We start from the raw sequence: 19158 nt of genomic DNA on the forward strand, positions 1-19158 counted from the left end.
AGCTTTTGGCCATGAAGTGGGCATTTGAGGAGTGGCGTCATTGGCTTGAGGGTGCCAGACATCAGGTGGTAGTTTTGACGGATCACAGGAATCTGATTTATCTAGAGTCTGCCAGGCGCCTGAATCCTAGACAGGCACGATGGTCATTGTTTTTTTCTCGGTTTAATTTTGTGGTTTCATACTTACCGGGTTCTAAAAATGTTAAGGCAGATGCTCTTTCTAGGAGTTTTGAGCCTGACTCTCCTGGGGATTCTGAACCTGCTGGTGTCCTTAAGGATGGGGTGGTTTTGTCTGCTGTCTCCCCAGATCTGCGACGTGCTTTGCAAGAATTTCAGGCGGATAGACCTGATCGTTGTCCGCCTGGTAGACTGTTTGTTCCTGATGATTGGACCAGTAGAGTCATCTCGGAAGTTCATTCTTCTTCGCTGGCAGGTCATCCTGGAATTTTTGGTACCAGAGATTTGGTGGCTAGATCCTTCTGGTGGCCTTCCCTGTCTCGGGATGTGCGTGTTTTTGTGCAGTCTTGTGATGTGTGTGCTCGGGCCTAGCCTTGTTGTTCTAGGGCTAGTGGGTTATTGTTGCCCTTGCCTGTTCCGAAGAGGCCTTGGACGCACATCTCTATGGACTTTATTTCTGATCTCCCTGTTTCTCAGAAGATGTCTGTCATCTGGGTGGTGTGTGACCGTTTTTCTAAAATGGTTCATTTGGTACCATTGCCTAAGTTGCCTTCCTCATCTGAGTTGGTCCCTCTATTTTTTCAAAATGTGGTTCGCTTGCATGGTATTCCGGAAAACATCGTTTCTGACAGGGGAACCCAGTTCGTGTCTAGATTTTGGCGGGCATTCTGTGCCAGGTTGGGCATTGATTTGTCTTTTTCGTCTGCATTCCATCCTCAGACTAATGGCCAGACGGAGCGAACTAATCAAACCTTGGAGACTTATTTGAGGTGTTTTGTGTCTGCTGATCAGGATGACTGGGTTGCCTTTTTGCCGTTGGCAGAATTTGCTCTTAATAATCGGGCTAGTTCTGCCACTTTGGTTTCTCCTTTCTTTTGCAATTCAGGGTTTCATCCTCGTTTTTCATCTGGTCAGGTGGAATCTTCGGATTGTCCTGGAGTGGATGCGGTGGTGGATCGGTTGCATCAAATTTGGGGACAAGTGGTGGACAATTTGAAGTTGTCCCAGGAGAGGACTCAGCAGTTTGCTAACCGCCGTCGTCGTGTTGGTCCTCGCCTTCGTGTTGGGGACTTGGTGTGGTTGTCTTCCCGTTTTGTCCCTATGAGGGTTTCTTCTCCTAAGTTTAAGCCCCGGTTCATCGGTCCTTATAGGATTTTGGAGATACTTAACCCTGTGTCCTTTCGTTTGGACCTCCCGGCATCTTTCGCTATCCATAATGTATTCCATCGGTCGTTGTTGCGGAGATATGAGGTACCGGTGGTTCCTTCTGCTGAACCTCCTGCTCCTGTGCTGGTGGAGGGTGAATTGGAGTACGTTGTAGAGAAGATCTTGGATTCCCGTATTTCCAGACGGAGACTTCAATATCTGGTTAAATGGAAGGGCTATGGTCAGGAAGATAATTCTTGGGTAACTGCCTCTGATGTTCATGCCTCGGATTTGGTTCGTGCCTTTCATAGGGCTCATGCAGATCGCCCTGGCGGTTCTCGTGAGGGTTCGGTGCCCCCTCCTTAAGGGGGGGTACTGTTGTGAATCCGCTTTTTGGGCTCCCCTGGTGGTTGCTGGTGGTACTGGTGACTTGTGTGTGTTTTGCTGTCTCAGTTCACCTGCTCCCATCAGTGTTTGGGAGTTTCCTATTTAGCCTTGCTCTCCAGTCATTTCCTTGCCAGTCATCATTGTAACCAGAGCCTTCGGTTGCATGTTCCTGCTACTAGTTTGCTGATCAGCTAAGTGGACTTTGTCCTTTTGTTTTGTATCTTTTGTCCAGTTTGCAGTTTTGTTATTCTCTGTAGCTGGAAGCTCTTGTGGGCTGAAATTGCCACTCCTGTGTCATGAGTTGACACAGGAGTCTTAAAGTAATTTCAGGATGTTTTTTTGATAGGGTTTTCAGTTGACCGTGAAGTCCTCTTTTGTATCCTTCTGCTATCTAGTAAGTGGACCTCTCTTTGCTAAATCTACTTTCATACTGTGTATGTCTTTTCTCCTTAACTCACCGTTATTACATGTGGGGGGCTGCTATCATCTTTTGGGGTATTTCCCTAGAGGTAAGCCAGGTCTGTTCCTTCCTCTACCAGGCGTAGTTAGTCCTCCGGCTGGCGCGTGGCATCTAGGAAGTCGTAGGTATGCTCCCTGGCTACTGTTAGTTGTGTGGTAGATTTAGCTCACGGTCAGCTCGAGATTCCATCACCCAGAGCTCGTCCGTTATTTTTGTGTTCTGATGTTTCCCTGCCATTGGGAATCATGACAGTGGAGGTAATGATGGTCTGGATTTGCTTTGATGCTGGAAAAGTGGGAGATTTATACAAGGTAAAAGGGATTTTGAATAAGTAAGGCTATCACTCCATTTTGCAATGCCATGCCATACCCTGTGGACAGCGCTTGATTGGAGCCAATTTAATCTTACAACAGGACAATGACCCAAAGCACATGTCCAAATTATGCAAGAACTATTTAGGGAAGAAGCAGGCAGCTGGTTTTCTATCTGTAATGGAGTGGCCAGCGCAGTCACCAGATCTCAACCCCAATGAGCTGTTGTGGTCGCAGGTTGAACGTATGGTGTGCAAAAAGTACCCATCAAGCCAAACCAACTTGTGGGAGGGGCTTCTGAAAGCATGGGGTTAAATTTCTCCAGATTACCTCAGCAAATTAACTGCTAGAATGCCAAAGGTCTGCAATGCTGTAATTGCTAAAAAGGGAGCATTCTTTGACAAAAGCAAAGTTTGAAGGAGAATATTATTATTTGAAAAAAAATCTTTTTTTCGAACCTTGTCAATGTCTGGACTAGATTTTCAATACAATAGGCAACTAATTTGATTAATAAAAGTATGAGTTTTCATGAAAAACACAAAATTGTCTGGGTGACCCTAAACTTTTGAATGGTAGGCATTCAGATAGACATGCAGGCAATCCCAGAGTAATGTGTTTTGCAGGTTTAGAAAGAGTTAACTTACCCATGCAAGGATGAGATCTCCATAGATGCTTACTGCAAAGAGAAGCTAGATGGATCAACCTAATTGGTTTTAATGACAAGTTTGATATGAATGTATTCCTTTTTTAGGCCGGGGTCACTCTTGCGAGTTCAATGCGAAAAACTCGTGCGAGTCTCTCACATCAACTCCCGGCCCTGCCATGGGCACTCGGACCGGAGTGTGTGGCTGCATGTATTTCTATGTAGCTGCATGCTCCGGTCCCGAATGCCGGCCGCAGTCCCGGGACTTGATGCGAGAGACTCGTCCGAGTTTCTCACATTGGACTCGCAAGTGTGACCCCGGCCATACTGGGGTATATGCAAGATTTTTAAATTTGGGTATGTTTTGCATTGTGCTGTGTTGTTTATTCATCCAGACTGGTGAAGAGGGTAGTACTACGTGGTTACTTCGGAACCAAACAGGTGGGTTGATCAGCTATTTAGATAGGATCACTTCCCTCTTACCTTGGACCCGTGGAAGTGCTTGCAGCACGAAACAGCCGTAATCCTATTGTTGCATCCACCTCTTCTCACCGGCGCTATGTGGTAATAATAATAATAATAATAATAATAATTTTATTCATATAGCGCCAACATATTCCGCAATGCTTTACAACTTATAGAGGGGACTTGTACAGACAATAGACATTACAGCAAAACTGAAATCACAGTTCAAAACAGATACAAGGAGGAATGAGGGCCCTGCTCGCAAGCTTACAAACTATGAGGAAAAGGGGAGACACGAGAGGTGGATGGTAACAATTGCTTTAGTTATTTGGACCAGCCATAGTGTAAGGATCGGGTGTTCATGTAAAGCTGCATGAACCAGTTAACAGCCTAAGTATGTAGCAGTACAGACACAGAGGCTATTGACTGCATAAAGTGTATGAGAACATGATGCGAGGAACCTGATAATGTTTTTGTTTTTTTATTAGGCCACGCAGGGATAGTTAGGTTAATGCGTCGAGGTGGTAGGCCAGTCTGAACAAATGCGTTTTTAGGGCACGCTTAAAACTGTGGAGATTGGGGATTAATCGTATTAACCTAGGTAGTGCATTCCAAAGAATCGGCGCAGCACGTGTAAAGTCTTGGAGACGGGAATGGGAGGTTCTGATTATTGAGGATGCTAACCTGAGGTCATTAGCGGAGTGGAGGGCACGGGTAGGGTGGTAGACTGAGACCAGAGAGGAGATGTAGGGTGGTGCTGAGCCATGGAGTGCTTTGTGGATGAGGGTAGTAGTTTTGTACTGGATTCTGGAGTGGATGGGTAGCCAGTGTAATGACTGGCACAAGGTAGAGGCATCGGTGTAACGGTTGGTGAGGAATATGAACCTGGCAGCAGCATTCAGGACAGATTAGAGCGGGGAGAGTTTGGTAAGAGGGAGGCCGATTAGTAGAGAGTTACAATAGTCCAGACAAGAATGAATAAGTGAGACAGTAAGAGTTTTTGAAGAGTTGAAAGTAAGAAAAGGGCGAATTCTAGAAATATTTTTGAGATGCAGATAAGAAGAGCGAGCCAGTGATCGGATGTGGGGCGTGAATGAAAGCTCGGAATCAAGGATGACCCCAAGGCAGCGGGCATGTTGCTTGGGAGTAATGGTGGAACCGCACACGGAGATGGCAATGTCAGGCAAAGGTAGGTTAGAAGAGGGAGAGAACACGAGGAGTTCAGTTTTTGACAGGTTCAGTTTCAGATAGAGGGAGGACATGATGTTAGAGACAGTGGTAAGACAATCACTGGTGTTTTCTAAGAAGGTTGGAGTGAAAGCAGGAGAAGAGGTGCATAATTGGGTGTCGTCAGCATAGAGATGGTACTGGAAACCAAATCTACTGATTGTTTGTCCAATAGGGGCAGTATACAAAGAGAAGAGGAGGGGGCCTAGGACTGATCCTTGAGGAACCCCAACAGTAAGGGGAAGGGGAGAGGAGGAGGAACCAGCAAAACATACAGTGAAGGATCGGTCAGAGAGATAGGAGGAGAACCAAGAGAGAACAGTGTCCTTGAGGCCGGTGGTAATCCACTTTTGAATAAAGAATCATGACCGGTACGGCGAGTGCTGCCTTCTTTTTCTACTTGACATATTTATTGATTCGCATATGACTTATAATCTGATTGACCAAATGGAGGTTGTCTACATTGAATTTTTTTATGAACATTAGGAAAAGGATGCAATTTTACCATCGGGCAACGGAAAATACCCTTATCACACATAAGTATAAGAGACTAGGATCCAATTAATAGGTAGCAAAATAAAGTCAGTAACATGTTTTGGAACATGCACAAAAATGCTTCCCTGTGTTCACACTTCTGTACTAAGAGATACATGAATGCCGATACAGATTTTGCGTTAATCTTGTGTAGGCAGTATCCAAAATACATTTCAATATAAGTTAGAATTAATACTTTAGATTGCCAAAGTTCTACTTGTTTTAATCACTGATCAGTCAGTTGTAAGAAATCTGTGACATGGAAGCAGGTGCAGTGATTTTTACAGAATTGTCATTGTCAAAGGAGCAGAATTGTCTGGGAATATTTTATTTAAAAAAAATGTTAAAAATGCGATCTTATAGTAAACTGAATTAGGAACAAAATCATTTTGTATAGAAATCTGCGGAAAACAGAATCTGTTATCTTTTAGTGGCAGTATCAGAGCTCTGTATCTTCTCATTTCTTTCAGGGCTGGTCTTCTCCTCATTCCAGATACTGTATGCAAGCAATGTAGCACTGATCCGCCTTTCAAATGGTGCTGCAAGCTTAGGGTTAAGATATTATTCCAGGTAACAAAAGCCAATGAGAGTACACCAAGATGATGTTTGTGACATCATCTCACAGAGTAGCTAGAACAGCTGAGGTAGCTTTCAGCTTCAGCACCATTGCTATTATGATGGATGTTTACATCTCTTCATTGAGAGCCAATTATCTCGCTTTTGTGTGAGGCCCAAAGATCACTCATGCTGCCCGTCTGGATACAGCAGTCTTGGATCTAGCTGAACGAATAGCTTTTCTCTGTGCATGGTAAGAGAGGCTTTTCTTTTTGTCTTCTCTTAGATATTCTAGCTGATGTGTGTGTCGTGCAGAGGAAAATGCTGGCACAACCCTGTGCCTTAGTATTGGAAGACTTAGCTACAGCATTTTCAAGCATTCTGCTGTTGATAGGTTTTATATGCATGCCACAATATTGCTTACTTCATTTACTAATATTTCTAATAATGTCTATTTTGTAATGTTATTTAATGATTAAAAAAACCCACATCATTAATTTTGTAGAGTGATATAGTGTATTACGTGAGCCTTGGATGAGCTATGTTTCCTGCAGCGGAGATAATTTGACATTTACAGGGTAATAAGTTATTCGAGTTCTTAGACAAGTTGCAGTAGCCTTGTTCACCTTTCGAGGAATTTAAAGTAGATGAACAAAAGCAACAATGCAGAAACGCTTGCTGTAATGTGAGGGCAAAAGAGCTGCATTTTAAAGGCTTGTCTATAGACGCTCTTGTATTATACATATGAATGTTATTTAATAATGCAGAATGCATATTGTTCCACTGATGCTTGGATCATGTGCAGCTTTGTTATAATATGTTTCTGGTGGCATTTTCCTGCCAGTGCTTCTTACAGAGAGAAAAAAAACTAAGCAATTTCTAAAGGTTTCTGAGTTGATGTGGATTTAAGAGATTAACAGTGACATTGACACTGACAAATCAGATACAATAAGAGATTTAATTGAGTGAGTACAGTCCATGCTGGATGAAGAATTCGATAATCACTGGAACTGGAACAGAACTTGAGTCTAATGAATGAAACCTTTCTGACACCTTATAAAGGTGACTATATCATTAACAACACAGTAGAGACATAATCATTCCATATTTTGCATGATTTCTGTGTTTTGGAAGCAATCGTAATAATGAGAATGGCATCACTCTGTAAACAAAGTATTCACCTGTTAGCTGCAACAATGACATTGATGACGTATATAAAAAGCCAGCAGTGCTAACATCAACCATTGTAAATATTAGATTTTTCTTATTTTCTTCCAGCTATTCAATATCCTGGAATAATAACTCTTATTTATGTAAATGCCAATTGTACCTTGACAGTCTTATTATGTGTCAGGTATACTGATGGCATTTTAACAATGCTTATTCTAGGAAGTGCTTTGCCGAATTGAAACTTGCTTTAACTACTCTGTGTGAACTGATTGCTTGACTTCCAAAGGCAATTCAATTATATTTTCTCAATAAATAGGAACAAGATAAATGGTGTACTTTATATATTAAAACTATGCCATTCATTTCTCTTTACCGGAACCCTTAGAATTCACATTGCCGAACAGAATCCGTGCGACCAATATGGTAAAAAAAACTGTGAGCGACAATATTGCATGACATCTATATTTATCCAATATTTTCCATTTTTATATAGTTTACAGCTAAAATTCAATCGTCTTAAGTTTATGATTGATTCCAAATTTGGCACAGCACCACTTACAACCAAACCTGGTGTATCTTACACAGGAAGATTTATTGAGCTTCCCAAATTCTGAGTTCAAACTTAATTACATGCATCAAAACTAATGGACTATGGGATAATATCATGCATCACCCTTTCCAATGGTAATTACAGTCTATCCTGCTGACATATCTCTCTTTGTTGTGTCTATCCCCTGTAATATACAGGATCTTGTGACCTGTGTGTTTGATAATAGAACATAACATATACCCCAAAGCTGATTGCAACTTACAACCTGTTGAATGACTTCTATACTAATAACTGAGAACTCCAAAATGGTCAGTGTCCATTTAAATTTTCTAAAACTTTATACCAATAATGATGACGAGATTGATTCAGCTCACCAACAGGCTTACCAAAGAAATGATGATGGCCAGGATGATGGAAGTGCCTGGGGCTACTTGAGTCCTGAAAATTTACTGATTGAAAATTGAGTTTGAAATATAAACTTCATATAAGAATTGTTACCTAATGTTATGTCTGTCTGTGTATGTGTATCTCTACCTATACTGTACATTTTCATAAGAACCTAAAAGTCCCTTTTTAATATGCTGGACATCTTGTGCCCCTGGGATGAGATTCGGGTTCTTCCTGGGACTCTAAAACTAGAACGTTATTCCTGTGACAGGATGTGTTAAATTGCCCTACACTTACCAATATCTACTATATGCAAAGAATTGGGATAAATTATACATTAAAATACTGCACACATCTCAAAACTGTTCTTTGATGCCGAATTTAATATCAGTATTAAATCTCTTTGATGTCAAAACTCTATGGTAAGTGGTCAACTGTGATCTTAATATATATTTTCTCCTAGAATTATCATTAGTTTTGTTAACAATATCATTTACAGTTGCTAAACATTTTTACTTTGCGTATGCTATTAAAATGTATGCTATATTTTTGGTTTGTATTGCATATACTTAGTAAGAGTCAACAATTTACATAAACTTGTGCTTGGTTGGTGGTGTAAAGGAAGCACTATTAGTGCAAAGTGCTATGTGGTAGTAATTGGATATTTTATAATATTGCTCAAAAATTGTGTGCAAGTCCTATGGGGATTTTTTGGAAAGGACCCCACACTTTGTATTTATCTTTTCTCAGTGGGGGCGATGCCCAGAATGTTCCCTCAGAATCACGCACCTTCAATGCCACTGTCATAGATTTACCATTGCATTTAATGGGTTACCAGCTCTGATATCTGTTATTATAGGGGAAAAAAAGACGGCTGAGTAACATAACTGACACCTTCCAGGTATGGTGCAGGCTCAGCTTCTGTGCCTGTTCAATATACCTGAGCACCATGCATGTAGGGTGGATGTATAGAAGGGGTTCAAATATAAAATAATATAATGTGTATAACTTAATAGAACATTACATTTCTGTCATATTAGCCATTTTATTCAAGACTATTCAATTCAAAATGCATTAAAGGTCATATGAAAAGAAACATCAGGTAATTTATTTGAACATGTGGATTATGGATTCACTAATAGTATAAAATTAGTAGTTGTGCATGTTTCTAAATTCTATAGAAAACATCCACAAAGAAGGATTTAGCAAAATAACACAGAGTTCAATACATTTTTACAGATTCTGGCTTAAACATACATATCTATATACTCTATTAGAGTATTTCACGTAATATCCAAACAGAATATAACTGTGACCAAAACATAAATAAAATAAAATGATGTATAGACAAGCTTACTATATACAGTGCAGTATAAAATTCTAGGTCCTGGAAGAATTTGTGCAAAGTTATCTACCGTGTTTCCAGTGAAAGCCAAAGTTTACCCATTAAAGTTACATCCTCAGTGCCCCCATAAGTTTCAACTACCCATAACACTTTACGCTTCAAAAAAATTATCATTCTGTCCTCTCCTTGCAGGAAGTTACTATCAGTAACCAATCATTTGATATTTTAGTTAACCCAGGGAGACATTTAACTTCCTGTATTTTTTAATAAATTTGGAGCAAGAAAGAAAGAATAGGAAAATAGTTTAAAAACAGCCCTGCCCTATCTCTAGGTTGGCCGAGCTCATTGGTAGCCTAGGTAGATCACTGCATTCTATCTGGTTGCTTTCTTTAGGGGTTAGAAAGCATAGGAAAGGCACACATGCTGTCCACAAGAAGCCTTACGAAGCATGCTCTAGTGGTAAATTTTAGGTTACAAGTGCGTAGGGCAAGACTAACATTTTTTGGTTCTTAGACCATGGACTGTTAGCACTCCCTAATTCCTTTCCACTACTGCATTAATGAACACTTTTTTTTAGCCAAGCACATTTATTATATTTTAAGGAAATACTGGTGTTGTTTACCCTCTAACCTTTTAGTTATTTTCAGCATTTGCTAAAATTTGACATAAATCTAGCTTGACACTAAACCTAACCTTAATCCTATTTCTAACACTAACCATAGTTTTAACCTTAGACCTATCACTAACCCTAGTCCTGGCTCTATCTCTAGTTCAAATCCTATTCCTAATCCTAATCCATGACCAGGTTAGAAAAACAAGTATGTAAGAATGTAAAGTTTATTAAAATGTTAATTTTTTTTACATGGTACAATTTTGTATTTGGGACAGCTCCCCCATCATGTCTGTCTTTCCTCTTACAATATTACAAGTAAGAAGAGTGGAGAGGAATTGTGGGAGAGCATAGTTTAGCTTGACATCTCAAGCACTGCCCATGCATAGCGCAGCAGTCACGATGAGTTTTAATAGGCAGCAAATAAGATGACATAGCTCACTTTAGCATAGTGAGAACTTTCTCTTCTCAGTCACTGCCTATGCAGAACACAGCATTCGATGACAAACTCATCCTGACAGCTGCACTCTGCATATAAACACTGACTGAGATGCCATGCTCTATGCAAAATAGACTGGATCTCCCTGCCTTGATTGTTGCTTGGACAAAAAATTGCTAATATACTTGTTAATCTAAAAAAAAAGTGATTAATCATCAACAATTGGTTGAAAATATGCAAAATATTATTCACTTTCTATTGGTTTTATAACCCGTTTACATAATACCCAATTAACTTGCTTACAGGATTTAGAACAGCTTGTATTAAATGTTGCGTGCATATGCAGGAATAATGCATAGCAAGCAGTACCTTGGTGCACTAAAAGCTTTAACAACAGCCTTTTGATTTACAATGTAAAGTGATGCCAACTATATTGTAATGGAATATAGAGCACTTGGTCTAGTGTTCCCAAGAGCTGGAGCAAGAATTATTGAACAACCAATTATGTATTAAATATATTTGGAACATGTAATCTTAATAATGGTCTTTAAATGCAGTTGTTACTGCTTCCCCCTTTAACAGTATATATTTATTTCTAACAATATATATCACACTTTCTTGAGTTTTTAATATCTAAAATAAAATGAGGGTCAATTTTTTTGACCTAAAGCTTAAACCCCTTATACACCCACTGAACCTTTACAAAACAGAACATTGGCCAACTGCATAATAAAGTAATGGATGAGAATCCCCAAGGCATAATGCAAGCAGCTTGTTGAATCCAAGCAACAAAGGATACATGCTGTCCTAAGGGCAAAGAAGGTCGTAACCAGCACTAGATCATATATTTTGCAAAGAGGCTACTGAAAATGTTTGATAAATGGTATCTTTTTGTCTAGATATAAAGCTAATGAATTTGTCAAATCTAGTAATAGAAGCTATTTATACACCATAATTTAGTGTATAGCCCCAATACAAGTCAAGTAGTTCTCTCATATACATAACCTGTACCCATATGCTCCATAAGGGTTAATAAATATTATATTAATTTGGGGGCTTTGCTGTTTGGTGAGCCTACAGAATTTAGTAAAAGTATGTCTGTCACAATTCTTCTGACATCACTGGCGTAATTCAAGGTTCCACGATAGCATCTACATTCTAAAGAGGAAAAAACGGAAACAAATGGGTTAACCTGCGCTGCCATCAAAAGATGATGAGAAGACAGGATTCCAAGTTATGCGGTTTATTTGTCAATGTATTTCAAAGTTTGAAACTTCGTCATCAGTACAAACCACGATTGTTTCAAACTTCGAAACTTCTTGACGATCATTTCAAACTTCGAAACGCCTCGATAAACCACATTACTTGGATTCCTGTCTTCTCGTCATCTTTCGACAACAGCACATGTTAACCCATTTGTTTCCATTCTTCTTTGATTTCTCCTTGTGGGTCTGCAGCAGCCGTAAGCCTCTTCAATGGTTATGCACACACAACCCTATCAAGAATGCCCAATTGTGCAATTTTATTCATAAGGTTTTACCAGATAAGACCCTATTGTGCTTTTTTGTCATTATCTAGTTGTATAATTACATTCTGAAGAGAACAGCTCTGTCAGCCCATGGTAACTTTAACTTTATCTCTGCTGTAATTTATTTCTAACCCATTGGACATACAAATTTTTTTAATTTGCTCCTTAGTTTTTTCCTCCTCGCTTTCCGTGAATCTATACTTATATTTACTTTTTGTTGACATAGCCAAATGTGGGCTTGTTATTTTGTGAGAAGAGTTGACACTATTACTTTTACATTGAAAACTACTGAAAAAGGAGGCCATTAATGATAGCTTGTTTTCTATATGCCAAGCTGTAACTTTTAGAGGTGCCACTCGATTCACAAAAAAAATCATTCTTTCCCAAATGGCATGAACCTTTATATACTCTGGTGTGTCTTCAGGCCCCAAAGTATAATAAATGTAAGATGCAGAAAATAAAATGCTTATACTCCCCTTACCGCTCACCTCTCCAGCCTCTCCGCCCTTCACTGTTGACCATCTGGTCCTCCGCGCATCTTCTTGTCACCACCTATGAGTGCTGAAACCCTGCACTGCTTAATGCTAGTCTGGGACTTCCAGCTCTGATGAGACCTGGGACGTTTTCGATGTGCGCCATTGTGCACGCATGTACAGAAATATTCCAGGCCTCATTAGAGCAAGAAGTTTCATCACTCCGGAGCAGTGATGAAAAGATGCGTTGAAGACTACATGGGGAAAATACAGAGTAGAGGGATCAGAGGGATGAAAGACAAGGTGAGTATACATTGTTTTTACTTTCTTAACCTTTTGATGGCCTTTCATGCCTTGGAAAAATGTCACCCAGCCAGCTGCCATTTTGCTGAATCTGCGCAGAGGCAAATGGCAAAAAATATCCATTTTGTTGAATTTTTGTAACATTTGAATAGAATAAAATTATACTTGAATATATGTGCTTATCTCTAGACCCCTATGACTGAAAGCTGAGGCTGGAAGAAGGATTAAAGTTCATTTCTGCCTGGCTTCTGAGTTTTCAGTGCAGTGGCCACACGGCTTCAGCATGCTAATAAGCTGCAGATTAACCCCACATCTGCAGGTTAATAACGATTTTTCATATGACAGGTTCCCATTCAAATATTGTTATTGGAGCTAAACCTTATTGAAGTAGTGACTGTCATCTAGTGCCATGCAACCTGCACTCTTTCTGCACGGAGCAGGCACAGCTTTTAAGACTTTCTCTATATATTGATGCCTTGCTTTTGCTGTTCACGTATTAGTTGAGTCTCAAAGGGTTAAATGCAAGCACAGGTTCATAAAAATAAGTTAAAAGAGATAATTAGCCAAATTTATGAATATAAAGGTGTGATAAATACTACAGGCTATGATGCAGATCTATGGAGAATATTGGCATGTTGCAATTTAGCTTCTTTGATTTACTACAGTTCTGTACCTACATTGAGGTGAATGGTCAGACTAGTTGCTATGGGTGCAATGCTTAGCAATGGCAATATTGTAATTGGGGATGTAAGGCAACTCCGGAAGTCTTTTCTCAGATTTCCTAGTCATTAGGTCTTCAGTGACAGAGAAGTATTGACTTTCACTGATTAAAGAACAAAAAGTAAATCCTTGGTAACTCTGCACCTGTCTAATTTCTATGTCTTGCATATCCACTGTTGCCTTTATGAAGCATGTCTTTGGGAAAATAAGTGATCAGTCACGTTAGACTCATTTATAGAGTTTATTCATTTTTATCAGACAGACTGTAGCCAAAGTGTATCATTTTACACCAATCCAAAGATACACTGCATAAAACATGCCCCTGCTGCCGCGCTAACCAAATTTTTGCAAATATCAAGTTTGGTGAAGAACCTGCATACTATTAATACAAAGTATGATTTAAATGTTTCTTACATTCAACTGTAAAAGAAACCTGAAAACCCACCTCTTCAAAGAAGCTTATAGCCTGTAATGACCACACGGCCACCTCAACACCATTGGAGCTACTGCAACCTTCGACCTACTGTCTCCTTCGCCATACTCCTGTAGAATATAAGCCCGCAAGGGCAGGGTCCTCGCCCCTCTATATCAGTCTGTCATTGTTAGTTTTATTTACTGTAAGTAATATCTGTAATTTGTATGTAACCCCTTCTCATGTACAGCACCATGGAATTAATGGTGCTATATAAATAAATAATAATAATAATAATAATAATAACTGTTTGATTGATAATTTATTAGAATAAAATGTATAAAAAAATCTTGCTTTGATATATAAGTGTTAACATGCAGTGAAACTGGTATAAAGCATTCAAATTAGCAGCACGTGACACAGCCAAAATTATTAAAGACTGTCCGCATACAAATAAGTCGTGTTCAGTACAAATCTAAGCACACTAAATATTTGCATTGTTATTTTCAAGATACAGAAGACATTATCTATAGATATCTATGTCACAATACTGCCACCTGCCAGCTCCTTGTGATAAAAGGCATGAAAACAAAAAATTATGCTTCAGTTAACATGCACTGTACTTTGATTTCAATCATACGATGATAAATATGTTTTCTGTTCAACAGCTAAAAATACTGTAATAACACTAAACAGGTATAATCTGAGAATCATAATAATAAAAATAATAATAATAATAGTAATGAAAATAATAATAATATCCTCTCATTCATTATCCCTATTCTTATTGAGCAATTGCAGCTTACCTTGCAGATGGTTAAAACACAAATTCTTTAAATCAATCGACGCCCCGCTGAATTCATAATAAAATATTTAGTGCTTGAGGCCCTAGGAGATAATGTGAGTTGCTCAAGGTTACAAGGAGAAGACCTAGCAATAAATCTATGCTCCTCAGTTTGAGACTTCCTTTCTTAGTGTTTCAATGGAACAAATCAAATTACATTCTGCATTAAATAGCCAAGACAGCATTTTGAAGATGCTCATAAAACCATATAACTGTGTATTTTCTTTCTTGGATTTTTTGCGTATTATTTCAAGTCTTTGCAAAGTATAATCTGGCCAAATAGCTTAATTATATGTGTATATATTTTTAATACAGTATCATTGGATTATATCAATCCAAAATGAAAAACTGAAAAAGCGTGGAGACTTCAAATCTTGAAATTCTACGGCAATTGTCATCACTGGAGATGAGCAAAATGAGTTAAAATTAATTTAATTTATCTGGAATTTAAAGAAAGAAAAATAGAATTCCCATGAATCTATTTTTTTTTGCAATGGGTGAATCTAGCAAAATGGCAGCCAGGACATATTCTTTGGTCGGAATCAAAAAGTATGAAAAGCAATTTTATTGGTGTTAATAAAATTGCTTTTCTTACTTTTTGATTCAGGTATGCGCATTTTGTATGCATTGATCCTTTTTCTCTTTTTTCATGGTTCATTGTCCTCTCATGCATTATACATCACCCTACAGTTTGCTTCATCTACATTTGTACCTTGTGGTGCACCGTACCCTTTATTTGTATTCTTTGGTCTGGTCTAGTCCTCAGTGTCATCTTTAGTACATCCTCCTCCAGCGCTGAAATATGCCTGTTTATATCATGCTGAAGATGCCATGTTCCAAACATGCCACAGACGGCTGGACTGAAGAAGATGACTTATCAGGAGCAGAGCTGTATGGCAGGTGTATGTAGAAAAGCCACGGAGACACCATCACGTGTTTCTCAACGCAAGCAATGAATAGCCAGGTCTTTCACCAGGAAGGAACAACCACTGGAAGGGCAGCATCCAATAAAGGAAAACCACCTATGCCGAAACATGGTATCCATCCACAGACAGCTGTTTCGGGGTATTTTCCCCTCATCAGTGTGGAGTAGGAAACTGGCTATTAGGAGCAGTGCCTATTGAAAAGACTTTTGTATGGCAGGTGTGGCTTGGGTGAGTATAACTTTTTTCACTTTTATTTCGTACTCCAGTAGATTATACTGTACCTTTGGGATTTCTGGAGCATAATAATGAACATAATAATCCACATTCGATTATTATCAAATAAATCGATGTGAATCAAGCTTCCTTAGTGATCTCAATTCAATCTTCTGAATTTTAATTTTGACAGATACGTACATCCTTACTTATCACTAGAGATGAGTGGATCAATCAAGTTAGAGTCAAATGTCATGAAATTCCCGGCTTTATGCAAATGTAATTAATTGCCATTCAATTTGCAAAGATAAGCAAAAAAATGCCCAGTGCCATTTCACACACTGCTAAAGACTTAGGGTACCGTTACACTAAACGACTTACCAACGATCACGACCAGCGATGCGATCGTTGGTAAGTCGTTGTGTGGTCGCTGGGGAGCTGTCACACAGACAGCTCTCTTCAGCGACCAATGATCAGGGGAATGACTTCGGCATCGTTGAAACTGTCTTCAACGATGCCGAAGTCCCCCTGCAGCACCCGGGTAACCAGGGTAAACATCGGGTTACTAAGTGCAGGGCTGCGCATAGTAACCCGATATTTACCCTGGTTACCATTGTAAAAGTAAAAAAAAAACACTACATACTCACCTTCTGATGTCTGTCACGTCCCCCGGCGTCCACAGGGTTACGCGCTGCTGCCGAGAGCTTCCTGCACTGACTGAATGTGTCAGCGCTGGCAGCAGCGGTGATGTCACCACTGTGCTCTGCTTTACGGCCAGCCGGCGCTGACACATTCAGTGCAGGGAAGCCGCCAGCGGGGGACGTGACAGACATCAGAAGGTGATTATGTAGTGGTTTTTTTTACTTTTACAATGGTAACCAGGGTAAATATCGAGTTACTAAGTGCGGCCCTGCGCTTAGTAACCCGATATTTACCCTGGTTACAAGTGAACACATCGCTGGATCGGTGTCACACACACCGATCCAGCGATGACAGCGGGTGATCAGCGACGAAATAAAGTTCTGGACTTCTAGCTCCGACCAACGATATCACAGCGGGATCCAGATCGCTGCTGCGTGTCAAACACAACGAGATCGCTATCCAGGACGCTGCAACATCACGGATCGTTGTCGTTCTCGTTGGAAAGTTGCTTAGTGTGACGGTACCTTTAGAGAATGGGCTAATGGTACTAGACAATGACAGGCGGGCTTCTTCATAATATTGGAAATATTTGCTAATATCTCTGCAACAGAGAGGCAAAACAAAAAAAAACATTTATTTTATTCCCCACCATTACATCATGTGTTCAGTTCAGCATGAAAAACTTGGTGACATAATAATTGCTCTTTAATAATAGCCTTTAATGTATTCTTGTGAAACTGCTAACAAGGAGGGCAGTATTAAACCCCTCAGTGCTAATTTTGCAACTAAGCAAATTCCTTAATCCAATCGTGTATGACAGAAAATGTGCTTCTTACATTGTGAGATGGGCAAGACATTTTTTAATCTTCAAAAGATGGATTTCAATGATTCCATAATTTTAAACACAACTGTTTACCTCATAAAGTGTGCATGTTGTAAAATATATATATATTCTTAAGACTTCGCTGTTACACATTTACACATAAAACTGTGGGTTACGCCTGGTTACCATCTGTTTTCCTCTAGCTTGATAGGTTGTAGTGATATGTCTTTATTAAGGTTGTGTTTTCATTATGGAGCTCAAAACATGTTTATTACACATCTTTTCAACCTCAGAGTGTTATTCATGTACTTTCCAGGTAACAATAGGATTTTCAGCAGTGCAATTCATGGTGAATTTATTCGCCACAAAATTAAATTTTGGGAAAAATTCAACATAGTTGGAGAATTCGAGCTTCAAAAAATCCACCCATCTCTAGTTATCACCATAGTAAGATATTTTATAATTATTTTTTGTTGACCATGACTTTTTTAACCTTCCTCTAGTGTTAGCTTTCTGTTACTCTTTCTTATGTTAACGGGTCGGTTTTGACCCGTGTCTTAAATCACCCCTAGGATACCCTAAAAACAGTTATTTATGATCCAATTTGTTTCTTACCTCTTAGTTACCTTGTTAGGGTTTCTCATCCATGGAAGGATTGATTTTAATATTTTTATTGTGGCCCCTTGGGCCTTTCATTTGAGAGCATACCCTTCATTTTCAATATAAAAATATTGTCAAATGAACCTCAAGAGAATAATATAAACTTTAAAAAGTTTGTTATATTACCTGACTATTACTGAAGGGTTTTAGAACACATTTCTTAAATGTAAAAAAAATATACTTATATATATTTTATAATAATATAACTCTAGTAACATCTATGGTGCTATGGGTCAATTTTGACCCATATCTAGTGTTGAGCGATACCTTCCGATATTTGAAAGTATCGGTATCGGATTGGATCGGCCGATATCCAAAAAATATCGGATATCGCCGATACCGATACCCGATACCAATACAAGTCAATGGGACACAAATATCGGAAGTGATCCTGGATGGTTCCCAGGGTCTGAAGGAGAGGAAACTCTCCTTCAGGCCCTGGGATCCATATTCATGTAAAAAATAAAGAATAAAAATTAAAAATATGGATATACTCACCCTCGGACGAGCCCTGGCTGTCACCGCTGCAAGCGTTTGCCTCCGTTCCTAAGAATGCAGAGAGTGAAGGACCTTCGATGACGTCGCGGTCACGTGAGCGGTCACATGAGCGGTCACGCGACCAATCACAAGACCGCGACGTCATCGCAGGTCCTACACTTACTGCATTCATAGGAACGGAGGCTGCCGGCTGCACCGCTGAGGTCCAGGGTCCGTCGGAGGGGTGAGTATATCCATATTTTTTATTTTTATTCTTTATTTTTTACATGAATATGGATCCCAGGGCCTGAAGGAGAGTCTCCTCTCCTCCAGACCCTGGGAACCATATGCTTATAGGAACTTCCGATTCCGATTTCCGATATCACAAAAATATCGGAACTCGGTATCGGAATTCCGATACAGTGAATATCGGCCGATACCCGATATTTGCAGTATCGGAATGCTCAACACTACCCATATCTAACAACTTTATGAAAAAGGCAAAAAACAGATTTTTTTTTTATAGAACTTTAATACAAATAAAAGATGAAAATTATATTAACATTAATAGCAATAATAATAAAAAGTAGCTTTTCTAGGTCAAACAAACAAACAACAATCAATCAAGCAAATCAAATCAACAGAAATCAAGTACTAGTTTTTAGATGCATTAGTATTTAGATGCATGTGTGGCAAAAAGTGACACTTTTTGTGTGTTCTTTGCAGAGGTAT

At 39.3% G+C, this 19158-nt stretch overlaps 1 protein-coding gene across 2 annotated transcripts in view; it reads left to right on the plus strand.

Annotated features, from left to right (window-relative positions):
- The first annotated feature begins 5832 nt into the window (after positions 1-5832).
- Positions 5833-19158, plus strand: part of MGAT4C (MGAT4 family member C) — a 393337-nt gene continuing 380011 nt past the window's right edge. For both annotated transcript variants that reach the window (XM_077265457.1, XM_077265455.1), the window contains exon 1: positions 5833-6157. The gene's annotated coding sequence lies outside the window, so the exon portion shown is untranslated. The remainder of the gene's footprint in view (positions 6158-19158) is intronic.

The sequence above is a fragment of the Ranitomeya variabilis genome, chromosome 5 (assembly GCF_051348905.1).
Source record: "Ranitomeya variabilis isolate aRanVar5 chromosome 5, aRanVar5.hap1, whole genome shotgun sequence".
Classification (NCBI taxonomy): domain Eukaryota; kingdom Metazoa; phylum Chordata; class Amphibia; order Anura; family Dendrobatidae; genus Ranitomeya; species Ranitomeya variabilis.